This window comes from Chrysochloris asiatica, unplaced genomic scaffold, assembly GCF_000296735.1.
Source record: "Chrysochloris asiatica unplaced genomic scaffold, ChrAsi1.0 scaffold00087, whole genome shotgun sequence".
Classification (NCBI taxonomy): Eukaryota; Metazoa; Chordata; class Mammalia; order Afrosoricida; family Chrysochloridae; genus Chrysochloris; species Chrysochloris asiatica.
The window spans coordinates 1,732,924-1,745,416 of record NW_006408605.1 but is presented as its reverse complement, the minus strand read 5'-3'; the positions used below and the strand labels follow the sequence as shown (position 1 = coordinate 1,745,416).

The following is a 12,493-nucleotide window of genomic DNA, read 5'->3' as shown; positions in this document are numbered from 1 at the left end:
TGGGGGTGGGTTGACAACAAGTGCTATTGGCTGCCTGGCTCATAATGAGCCTGCTCTGCAAACACTGAGAAGCTGGGGGTTACAGCTATGCAAGGTAACCGGGAACTGCATATACTTTAGAGGCCCTGAGGGGGTGTGGGGAGTCTCCCTCAGCGTTTCCCCACTTTCCCTCTCCTGTTTGACTAGGAGTTACTTTATGTTGCTAATTTTGTGGGCTGCTTAAGAGCTGGAGTTTGAGGTTGCCCCAGGAATGCCTAGACACATGTAATGATTATGTCTGTGGCAGCTCAGGGTTACCTTCAGCTTTCAAATACCCACAGGCTCTTGGGGCTTAGGGAAGCCTGTGTTTAATAAACTGCAAGTATTTCATTAAGCTGGCATACCCAGTAGGATCCCTGGGTCCCCAGATGGGGCCACGCATACAAGGCATTGTCATGTAGAGGCGAGGGGCAGGATACAAGGGAAAGGTGTCAGAGGAAATTGGAAAAGTAGGGGCTCAAGTTTCAGGAAAGGATGTGGGTGAAACTCAGACTTTCCTGGGGCTGGTCCTGCCTCGAAATTCTGAGGTCACCATCATCTTGCTCACCCTCATTCTCCCCAAATCCTGGGCACTTCTGATTGAAGACTTGACTGACCAATGGACTTCAAGGTGGTTTCCAGAGCAGTGAGTCTTTCCAGACTTATTCTAGGTGGAGCTGAGATACAAGAATGTAGCTCCACACTTATTTCACTCAGGGTGAGTTGTATGCCAAGGATCCTTCCAAATGGGGACTGGCAGGGAGCAAAGCCAAGGATGGAGAATATTTTCATTGAACAAGGGGAGCAGAGTGTAGACATGCCATCCTGAGATGGCTAGTGTGGTTCAGAAACCACATATACCTGTGTTGTGGAGGGAGAGACATACAACCTAAAGGACCCCTGCAACCCCAGTCCCCACTCAAAGAGGATAAGAGGTGTTGAGGGGATGACACTGCATACTGGAAGGCTGACTGGCATTGTAATTGAAGTCCGGGACCACCACCAACAAGGCTTCCGAAATTCTCCTTTCCCCACCAGAGCTGTCAACAAAGAGGCTCAGCCTCACTCCCAGGCCTGGGTGTATGCCTTCTACATGGGAAAGACAACAACCGACAAGACACAGGGCTGCCCTTCCTCAGAAAGCTTTTCTCTCAACAGCAATGAAGCCCAAGACAGAGATGGGAGACAGTTGCTCAGTCTGTGTATGGCTCCTTGGAGCCACCATGACAGTTCTTCCCGCATTCACAGATTTTCACTAGGCACCTATCTTGAGGCAGATGCTGCCAAAAAATACAAACCAGGAATCAGTAGTGACAAGGTGGATGCAGATCCTGCCCCTACACCAGACTCAGGAAAAAACAAGTATTCAGGAGCTAATTACAGAATTAATTCTGTGATCACACTGTGCCCAGTGGTATAGAGGAAGCAACCAGCAGTCATCGTCTTCCCATTGTGTGTTCTCTCTCCTCCAGCTGGGGCTATGCTACAAAGTAGTCAGCTGCTCACTGTGTGCTCCACACTCTGCTTGGTGCCAGTTAATTCTCACAACATTCCAGATGAGCAAGGTTATGCACCACATTTTACAGATGGCGTAAATGAGTCTCAGAAAGGGTAAGTAAGAGTCTTGCCCAAGGTCACAGCTATGTCACCTGGGACAAGTGACTTGACCTTTCCTCGCTTCTGGTTCCTCTTCTGGAAATACTCATAGGTAAGATAGCAGTGCCTACCTGTTAGCTGCTGTGAGGCTTGCAGAAGGTAACACTGTAAATTGCTCAGTGCAGTGTCTGACACTCCATAGACACTCAAGAGGCAGTCACTCCTGTGACCCAAGGGAGGCCCAGACCCAACAACTCACCACAGGTACATATATGGAACCTCAGCAGACTGGCTTCATAACTCAAGGATTTACCCCACCCTGAGATTCCCTGCCTGAGGGTCTTGTTTTAGCCGGGGACCTGGTGGGTCAGGTTTCTTGTTTCAGAAGACCCAGTATTCAGGGTCTGGAGAACATGGACACATTGTGAGGGCCGGTAAGGAGAAGTCCCATGTGGGTAGGTCTTACAAAATCTGCTGACTTGAGACTGCCTTTATATTTCATGTACAAAGTCTCCACACACCAAGTGTCCCCATGCTATGCGTCCAGAGCAGCAGCTCACTTACAGAACTCGAGGAGCCACACTTTGGGACTGCATGTGAAGACCAAAGTCCAGAGAGAGGAATCTGACTGGACACCTCCAAGAACCCCAGAGTACTGCTCCTCTGAGCCACGTGGACAAGCTGCTGCTGCTCAACCCCCTCCCAAGGCCCACAGTCATCTGTGAGATCTGGGAGAGTTCTCTAGCCTCCCACAAAATGCAAACCAACCCAACTAGGCACACAGGGCAGGAGAGAGACCAGGAAGCTGCCAGTGTGCTTGTCACACTCAACCAATTCACCCATCCCATACGATACCCACTCCTACTCCTTCCTAATAATTGGCTTCAGGGTCCTAGTCCATGAACTGACACCACTTTCCTTTGTCTACAGAGAGCAGATCGGCGAGTCCCTCCCAACAATCTCATCTCCATTTGTTCAGCTCCTGCACACAAGGAGACCCATGTGGCTAAGAGGTACACACAGACACACACAAATGCACTGTGGTGGTTATAAACTGGGGCTCTGGAATCAGACTGCCTGTGTTAGAATTCTTGAGGTACCACTTACTATCACTGTGATCTTGGACAGGTGACTTACTCTCCCTGTGCCTTAGTTTCTTGTTCTGGAAAAATGGTCAAGATAACAGTATCTACCTTCTTAGAGTTACTGTAAAGATTAAATAAGGTAGCACATGTACCTGGCACACAGTAAGTGCTCAATAAGTTTGGGCAAGTGAGGATAGAAAGACTGGCTCTTCCCTTTGTACATGTCATCAAGTAAGAACAAGAGCTAGGAAGGGGAGTTCTGTTTTTTAAAGTAGAGAGTTGGCAAAAATGGGGATTCTCCATGTGATGGACTGACACACCAGCTGCCACAGTGGACTCAAGCATACAATGATCATTAACATGACACAGGAGAGGGTAGCATTTCATTCTATTATACCTAAGGTCGCCAAATGTCAGGGCGGACTCAACAGCAACAACAACATGATTGTCCAGTTGAGTGGAGTGAATTAATATATGTAGACACATGGACTCAACTGATACACACACACATGTGCGTGCACACACACACAGACACACACATGCGCGCGCGCACACACACACACCCTGCTACAGGAGCTGCATCATTTATATTCAGACATATACCCCAGAGCACTACAATTCTCCAAAACCATGTCTGGAAATTTAGAAAGCGTCCCCTGTGCCCTTTAACACATTTAGCTTTCACATTCCTGTTTTCCCAAGAATGTGAATCTTCCCAGGCAGTCTGGAAGTGAGACACTCTGTCCCCTAGAGCCTGTGTGTCAAGGGAGACTTGCTCAAGCTCCATCAGCAGTTACAGTGGGAAGCTCTTAGACAAGTGGGGGAAGTGCAAGCAGACACATCCAAACACGGCAGGGCAGGTACAGCAGAGGAAAGAAGGCTCTATGTGGACCCCAGGCACAAGTGTCCAGGCTCCCACTCAGGATGTCAGTACATTGGGACCATGAGCTCTGAGTCTTCTCCTCAGTAAGACCGCAAACTCCATATAGATGAGCACCACAGGTCCCTCACTGTTGTGTTCCAGTGGTCATCACAGAACTGGGCAGATGGGCATTGGTTATTAAGGAAGCAGTCACCTTGGTTGTGTTGCAATACGAGTCAGGATTGTCTGGCCAGGCATGGGCAGTGCAGGGGTATTCAGTAGGGGAAGCAGGACATTCAGCTGTGGCAGAAGTCCACACAGCCTTAGGAAGATGGCATATAGAAATGAATGCCTCGTCTTCCTTAGTGGCCTCAGCGGGGCCACTCACACTTTCTGACGGGGACAGAACAAGGTTGGAGCTTCTTCTCATTCTTTACCTTCTCATGGCCCAATGTTAAAAGTACCATGGATTGCCAAAAGAACAAACCAATCTGTATTGGAGGAAGTACAGCCAGAATGCTCCTTGGAAACCAGGATGGCCAGACTCTGTCTCTTGTACTTCAAACATATTGTTAGGAGGGACCAGTCACTGGAGAAGGAGATCAACATTTGGTAAAGTGGAGGGTCACAGAAAGATAGGAAGATCCTCAACTACCTGGACTGGCATAGCGGCAACAGCGATGGGCTCAAATGTAGCAACGATTGTGAGATTGGCCTAGGACCGGGTACTATATTGTTCTGTTGTACATAGTGTCGCTATGAGTCGGTACTGACTTGATGGCACTTAACAACAACAACAGCATGGTCCAAACTCAACCTGTCTCTGGGGTTTTGGAATTCTGTCGTGATGACAGCTGAGGGTAGGTGATAGATTTGACAGGGCCCCTATCACCAAGAGACAGCTGTCAGCCAGCACTTCCTTCCTCCAACAGAAGCAGATCAGGGGACAGGCACCCTCAGGAGACCACATGAGGGCCTCTGAGCAGCAGCAGTAAGGGGCTGGTACACCATGTCCTCTAGGATCTGATTTGACTACTGTCCCACAGTGCAATGGAAGCCAACCCTATAGACCCCTTTCCCAAACACACTAGGAACTCACCTGTCTCCTGGCTCAATACTTCCACCCCATTCACACAGACCAGAGTTGCCTAGCCTGGGAAAAAAGATTCTCAGGGTTTATCAGAGACCCAGAGTTCTGGTGTGGTGTTGTGGGTTAATGCACTGGACTGCAAAGTCGGTTTGTAACTACAAGGTCAATGGTTCAAACTCACCAGCTGTTCCTTGGCAACCTTATACAGGGTCGTTGTGGGTCAGAACAACAACGACATCAGAGACCTGGTGTGGCAGGTAGGGTAAGCACTGAACTGCAAAGTCATTTTGAACCATAAGGTCAACAGTTCAAACTCACCAACAGTTCAAACGCTCCTTGGAAACCCATAGCAGGGTAGCTACGAGTTGGAACTGATGCAATGGCACTTAACAACAACAACAACATAGAAGCTAAAGTGCCCTGATATTGCAGTGGTTAAATGCTCACTTGCTAACTAAAAGGTGGGAGGTTTGAACCCACCGGCTACTCCCAGAAGAAAATTCTGGCAGTCTTGGAAACCCAGTGGGTCAGTCCTATTCTGTCCTATAGGATTGTGAGTCACATGCTGCAGACATTTGCATCTTTCAAAGGAAGTATTAAAGTGAGTGTCACAGATGCTGGCGGAATTTGAGACCATGGTCCTTAGTCATCCTTCAGACCTAGAACTGAACTTACCCCTGTGACTTAACTTTCAGGGAAACAGTAGTGGCGCTGTGGGATAAAGCACTGGACTGCAAAGTCATTTGAACCACCAGGTCAGTGGTTCAAACTCGCCAGTCACTCCTTGGAAACCCTATACAGGGTTGCTGTGAATCGGAACCAGCTCCACAACACTTAACAACAACAACAAATAAGGTAAGCAATAGCATTAGGGAGGTGTGAGTGCCTTAAAATAACAAGCCATTGGAGATCAAAAGAGTAGCATTTGCCCCAGGACAAAGTTCAGAAGGTAGGATAAGTTAGGACAGGAGGGACAGAAATGGGACACATAGGCAGGACGTGGGCTAAGTGCTGTTGCATGTAGAGATTGCAATCAGTGACATGGAACAAAATCTGTGTTGAATTGTTGCATGGAAAACTGATATGCTCTTCACCCAACTCATGATAAAAAGCTTTTTTTAAAAAAGCAGGAGGCCAGTAAGATGTCCCTGGATGGTGCAAATGGTTATAATGTTCTCAATTGCTAACCCCAAAATTGAAGGTTCAAGTCCACTCAGAGGTGCCTTGAAACAAAGGCCTGATGATCTACTTCCCAAAAACCAGCCATTAAAAATCCTGTGGAGCACAGTTCTACTCTGACATACACGGGATCACCATGAATCTGAATTGACACATAGCAGCTGGTTTGTTGTTGTTGGTAAGTGCCGTCGAGTCTGTTCCAACCCATAGCGACCCTGCACGGGGTTTACGAGGAGCAGCTGGTGAGTTTGAACTGCCGACCTTGCAGTTCAAACGGCTTTGCAGTCTGGCGCATTAACCCACAACGCCACACCAGGACTCCAAGCAGCTGGTTTAGTAGGCCAATATAAAGACTATTCCCCTTTCTCTTTAAATAGACAGTCACTTTATAAATGTGTAAAGCAAGGTTTGTCAAGTAGCTGTCTCAAGATCACCCTGTGTCTAAATAGCAGAGCCGAGGCAGGAACTAAGAACTGCTCTTTCCCTAACAGTCCATTGAGGTGCCAGGCTGCACTAAGCCCCAGAGAGTGTGGACACTTAATCGCCACTCCTATCTCCATCCAGACTTGGCTGCAAGCTGGGAGACCAGCCTTTCACTGTAGCTACTGTGCCAGGAGCTTGGCCCAAAAGCTCTGTTTTGTTTCCTGTTCCTTAGCTTACATTCTGTGGCATCTTGTGGCAGCTGAGGCAGCCACGCTTCCTTCCGTACCGTTAGCTGTTCCCCAAGCATCTCACAGGACTGTTAGACCTACAGTTTCCCTTTACCATGGTGCTCAACCTGCATTTCTGGGTTCCAGTCTCTCCAGCCTTACCAGGCCCTCAAAGGCATTTGGGGGAAGGAGTAAACACACAGGCTTCAAGAAGAGATGCCGAATGTAATGAACTCTGTTCACATCACAGCGCTATGATTTCTCTTACCTTGAGCATGAACTCACAGGCGGATTAAAGTGAAATAAAACCTACCATTTGAGTTACATTCTCAGCTGATTGGAAACATACATTACCTCCCCACGACCAAGCTGTGAGAAGGGAAGTTATTATCTTTCTGTAGAGTTTGTAAACTCTTTATGACAGAGGCAGCCTTAATCCTACTGGGAGGAAAAATTGATCCAGGAATAAATTGCTCCCATTTTACTTTTGTTTTCCAATCACATGCTCCAGTGGGAACACAGCATCCTAAGTGAGGGGATGTGGGAAGCCAGGTGATTCCCGAAAGAAGAATTTGATTATTTTCATCTTCAGGCACATGATACATGAGTTGAAAGGGCTTCAACATGTCACTTGGCAAAAGGGCTTATTCCACAAAAACATGCACTCTGACAAGTCTGCCAGCAGAGGGTTGAACAAGTTCCTCTGCCTTTTGTCTCTAGTGGCGAAAGTTCCCACAATGCCCACTTCTATAGGGAACCCTCACTGTCTGATCTTGATGGCCACTGAGAACCTCAATCCACTTCCTCAGATGGGTGGCTGCATGTGTAGGCGTTGGAAACTGGGGTCAAACAATAGGTAGGTCTATGACGTGAACAAGAAACAATGTTGGAGATCGAATGATAGAATTTCGCAAGTCAAACTTACTCATTGCAAATACATTTTTCCAACAACATAAAAACAAATAAGGAGCTCTGGTAGCATAGTGGTTATGAATCCGGCTGCAAACCTCAAGTCAGTAGTTCGAAACTACCAGCTGTTCAGTGGGAGAAAGATGAGGCTTTCTGCTCCCATAAAGATTTACAGCCTCAGAAACCCTGTACAGGGTCACTATGAGTCGGAACCGACTCCACGGCACATAACAACAACAACAACAACACACGTGAACCTCACCAGATGGAATACACAGCAATCACACTGACTCCATCTGTGGGAAGAGACAATGGAGAAGGTCACAGTCATGGCAGACTATGGAACAGACCATCAATTGCTCATATGGAAGTTCAGAATGAACCTGAAGAAAATTAAAACAAGTCCAGGAGAGCCAAAATATGACCTTGAGTATGTCTCACCTGAATCTAGAGGCCATCTCAAGAACAGTTTTCATACAGTAGACACTAATGGCTGAAGTTGTGGATGGCACCCAGAATATCACACACAAAGAAAACAAAAGGTCACTTAAAAGACAAGAAAGCAAATAAAAAACAAATGGACATCAGAACAGACTCAGAAAGATGCTCTTGAATGTAGAGAAGCTAACATGACTGGAAGAAATACGAAGCAAAAGAGCTGAGTAAAAATTTTCACCTGGCAACTCAAGAAGACAAAGTATTAGAACGAATTGTGAAAAGACCTGGAGTCGGAAACCCAAAAGGGAAGAGCATGCTCAGTACTTCTCAAGCTGAAAGAACTAAAGGAAAAATTCAAGAACTTGCCCTATTGAAAGATCCTATGCTCAAAGTATTGAATGATTCAAGAAGTATCAAAAGAAGGTGGAAGTAATACACAAATTATAATGTCACTGTACCAAAAAGAACTGGTCGATATTCAGCCATTTCAAGAGATAGCGTAAGATCAAGAACCAATGTTACTGAAGAAAGAAGCCCAAGCTGCACTGAAGGCATGGGCAAGAATACTAATTGAAATGTTTCAACAAATATGTAGTGTTGGAGGCATTCATTCATAACACACCAGGAAGTTTGGAAAACAGCTACCTGGCCAACTAATTGAAAGATATCATTATTTATGTCAATTACATGGAATGTGGAAATCATTGAATAATATCTTTAATATCACATGCAAGTAAAATTTTGCTGAACATAATTAAAAACTGGTTGCAGTACTACATTGCTATGTTGTTGTGGTTAGGTGCCTTCTAGTCAAGACCGACTCATAGCGACCCTATACACAGCATAACAAAACACTGCCCAATCCTGGGCCAACCTCACAATTGTTGCCACACTTGAGCCCACTGATGCTGCCACTTTGGCAATCCACCTCTCTGGGGGTCTTCCTCTTTTTCTCTGACCCTCCACCTTCACAAACATGATATCCTTCTCCAGTGATGGCTTCCTCCTGACAATATGTCTGAAGTATGAGAGACGAAATTTGGCCATCCTGGCCTCCAAGGAGGACTCTTGCTGCACTTCTTCCAACACGGATCTGTTTGTTCTTTTGGCAGCCCATGGCACTTTTTTATTATTCTCCTCCAACACCATAACTCAAATGCATCAATTCTTCTACGGTCTTCCCTATTCACTGTCCAGCTTTCCCATGTATATGAGGTTATTGAAAATATCATGGCATGGGTCAGGCGCACCTTAGTCTTCAAGCTGACATCTTTGCTCTCCAACACTTTAAAAAGGTCTTGTGCAACAGATTTGCCTAATGCAATACGTCGTTTGATTTCTTGACTGCTGCTTCCATGAGTGTTGATAGTTGATCCAAGAAGAATGAAGTCCTTGAGAAGTTCAGTCTTTTCTCCATTAATAAGAATGTTATCAGTCCAGTGGTGAGGATTTTTGTTTTCTTTACATTGAGATGCAATCCATACCAAAGGTTGTGGTCTTTGATCCATACCGAAGGCTGTGGTTTTTGACTTGCTAAAAGTCCTCTTCACTTTCAGCAAGCAAGCTATGCAGCTACCAAAAATTTAAGCTGGATTCAGAAGAGGATGTGGAACCAAGGGTATCATTGTTAATATCAGATGAAACTTGGCTGAAGCAGAAAATATAAGAAAGATGTTTACTTGTGCTATATTGATTTTCTAAAATTATTCTACTGTGTGTGGATCATAATCTGGATAGCATTGCTAAGAATGTATATTCCAGAACTCTGCATTGTGCTCATGAGGTACCTGTACATAGACCAAGAGGCCATCATTTAAACAAAACAAGAGGACATTGAATGGTTTAGAATCAGGAAAGGTGCATGTGAGGATTGTATCCTTTCACCATACATATTCAATCTGTATGCTGAGTAAATAATCCAAGAAGGTGGACCAGATGAAGAACACAGCTTCAGGATTGGAGAAAGGCTTATTAACAACTTGCAATATGCAGAGGCTACAACCTTGCTTGATGGAACAGAAGAGGACTTGAAATATTGATGAACATCAAAGACAACAGCCTTTGTTTGCTAAGGATTACACCAAATGTAAAGAAAACAAAAATCCTCACCAGTGGGCCAATAAATAACATCATGATAAATGGAGAAAATATTGAAGTTGTCAAAGATTTTATTTTACTTGGATCCAAAATCAATGGGCCCATAATGAATCATGTTGCTCATGGAAACAGCAGCCAAGAAATCAAACGACATATATTGCATTAGGCAAATCTGCTGCACGAGACCTCTTTAAAATGTTCAAGAGCGAAGATGTCAGTTTGAGGACTAAGGTGTGCCTGACCAAAGGCATAGTATTTTCAATTGCCTCATATGCATGGAAAAGCTGGAAAATGAATGAGAAAGACCAAGAAGAATTGATGCATTTGAATTATGGTGGTGGTGAAGAAAATTGAAAGTGCCATGAACTGCCAGAGGAACAAACAAATCTGTATTGGAAGAAATGCAGCAAGAATGCTCATTAGACTCAAAGAGGGGCAGACTTCATTTTTCTTACTTTAACCATGTTGTCAGGAAGGACCAGTCACTGGAGAAGGACATCACGCTTGGAAGACTCGAAACAAGATGGACTGACACAGTGACACAGTGGCAGCAAGTGAGATCAAACATAATAACACTTGTGAGGATGGCACAGAACCAGGCAGTGTTTTGTTTAGAGTAAGAACCAACTCAAATATGTATTGAGCATCTGTTGTGTGCCAGGTGCTATGCTAGGACATGTGGGTACCACATTAAACAAAACTAGGCCACATCGCTCCCTCATGGATCTTGCTAATTTGCTGAAGAACAGGCTTCATAAAAGACCCACATCAGGTGGGTCAGCTGAGGGCTGAGCAGCATTGGTTGCTGCTTCTTGGGACCGAGTACTGAGAAGAAGAAGCTGGTGACCCTCAGAAAGGAAACAGCCTCACATGTAGGGTAAAGATGCCCAACTCAAAACATTGAGAATAGCCAAGAAGGAGTCTGAGAAATGGTATATTTGAATCCTAATCAAATCATAGTCTGCTAACAAGGGGAAATGTATAGAGACTGAGGTTTCTGGAGGACCGCATTCTCCTCTGTTATTTTTTTTTTTTAATCTGCTCTCTGTGTTACCAAACACAGCAGGCACCAAGCAAAGCCATCAAGAAGACAAGCAGGCTCTGAGCCAAGCATTCTAACTGCTGGAAGGAACCCTGGCTGAGATGTCTGCTTGATTATTTTTAAAGATATGTAGGTAGGGGGTAGGGATTGGGAGTTTTCAGAATAAAGTAAAGACAAGAGCCATCAGAATGGGAGCAAAGTCAGGCAGCCAGAGCCATGGGGTTTGCATATTTGCTTCTCTCAGGGGTCAGGTGGTGTTGTGATGTCATTCTTCCAGAGAGCTAGCTGCAGTGGGACTGAAAACACAGACCTTATTAACCACCTTGTTTAGAAGTCAGGATCCAATGAGAAAAGAAAAACCATTAGAAGAATTTCCTAATTTTAATTCCGTGAGTTGAGTACACAGGTGATCAAATCTCTAAAAAGTCAAACAGGATGATGAGGCTACCCAGAGATTAGCAACAGCAGGAAATTGTTAGCACTGCTCACTAACCTACCCCTTTCACCCCACCCCCAGGGCTGGAGGAACAGTGGAAGGATGTGGTGTTACCAGAGCCTGAGCAGCCACTGAGGAGCACAGGGCTTACCAGTATTGTCGAGGCTCCTCTGTGAAAGCTGGGGTTCTTGGAGGGATAGGCTGTCCAGGGGCAACTGGAACTAGAGAGGCTCTACTTGAGGCTTCTCCCCTTTTCCCACTCTCCACTGTCCCATTAGTGGCTCCCATTGGCTGAAACCAGCCAGAAGTCAGTTGTCACGATAGCTTTGAAAATGCAGCTGGCAGGGATCCACTGCCCTACAGCACAGAGTAGAACTGGGGAAGAAAGAGGAATGGTTGAGGGCAAGCAGGCAGATGACCAGTACAGAAAGCACACACCTCTTTCTGGGCCCTGGGATAGCCCACAGAAAGGACAGACTAGGCCCACAATGCCTAGTTCTCCACTGTGCAAGGGGTTCCTGAAGATAAGGGCAAACAGGCATCCTCCCCCACCCCTTGCCCCCCTAACCTGTGTGACTTTCAGCATCTAAAAGAAAGAAAAGGACATAGAGAAGAGAAGAGGTACATATCCCAGCCAGGATGTCTTACTTTGAAGCTCCACCTCCAGAGGCAGGGCAGCAGAACAGAGACACTGAACTCTGGAGGACATTGTTCTTGTGTTGTTGTGAAGTGTCATCGAGTCAGTTCCAACCCATAGCGACCCTGTATAAAGTTTCTGAGGGGCAGCTGGTGAACTTGAACTGCCAACCTTGCAGTTCAAATGGCTTTTACAGTCTGGTGCATTAACCCCACAGCACCACACCTGAACTCCTGGTGATTCAAATCCCTATTCCCTACCACTTACTCACCCTGGAAATGTCCTTCAGTTCCAGGCTGCCTTTTCCTCATTCATAATGAGGATATTGCTAGTATCTACCTCACCTCTGTGGGGTCCTGGTGTGGTGCTGTGGGTTAATGTGCCAGACTGCAAAGCCGTTTGAACTGCAAGGTCGGCAGTTCAAGCTCACCAGCTGCTCCTTGGAAACCCTATA

At 45.8% G+C, this 12,493-nt stretch overlaps 1 protein-coding gene across 1 annotated transcript in view; it reads left to right on the top strand.

Moving 5' to 3' along the window:
- TIFAB (TRAF-interacting protein with forkhead-associated domain, family member B) overlaps window positions 1-12,493 on the top strand; it is a 44,089-nt gene that overhangs the window by 6,969 nt on the left and 24,627 nt on the right. The gene's annotated exons all lie outside the window — the stretch shown is intronic.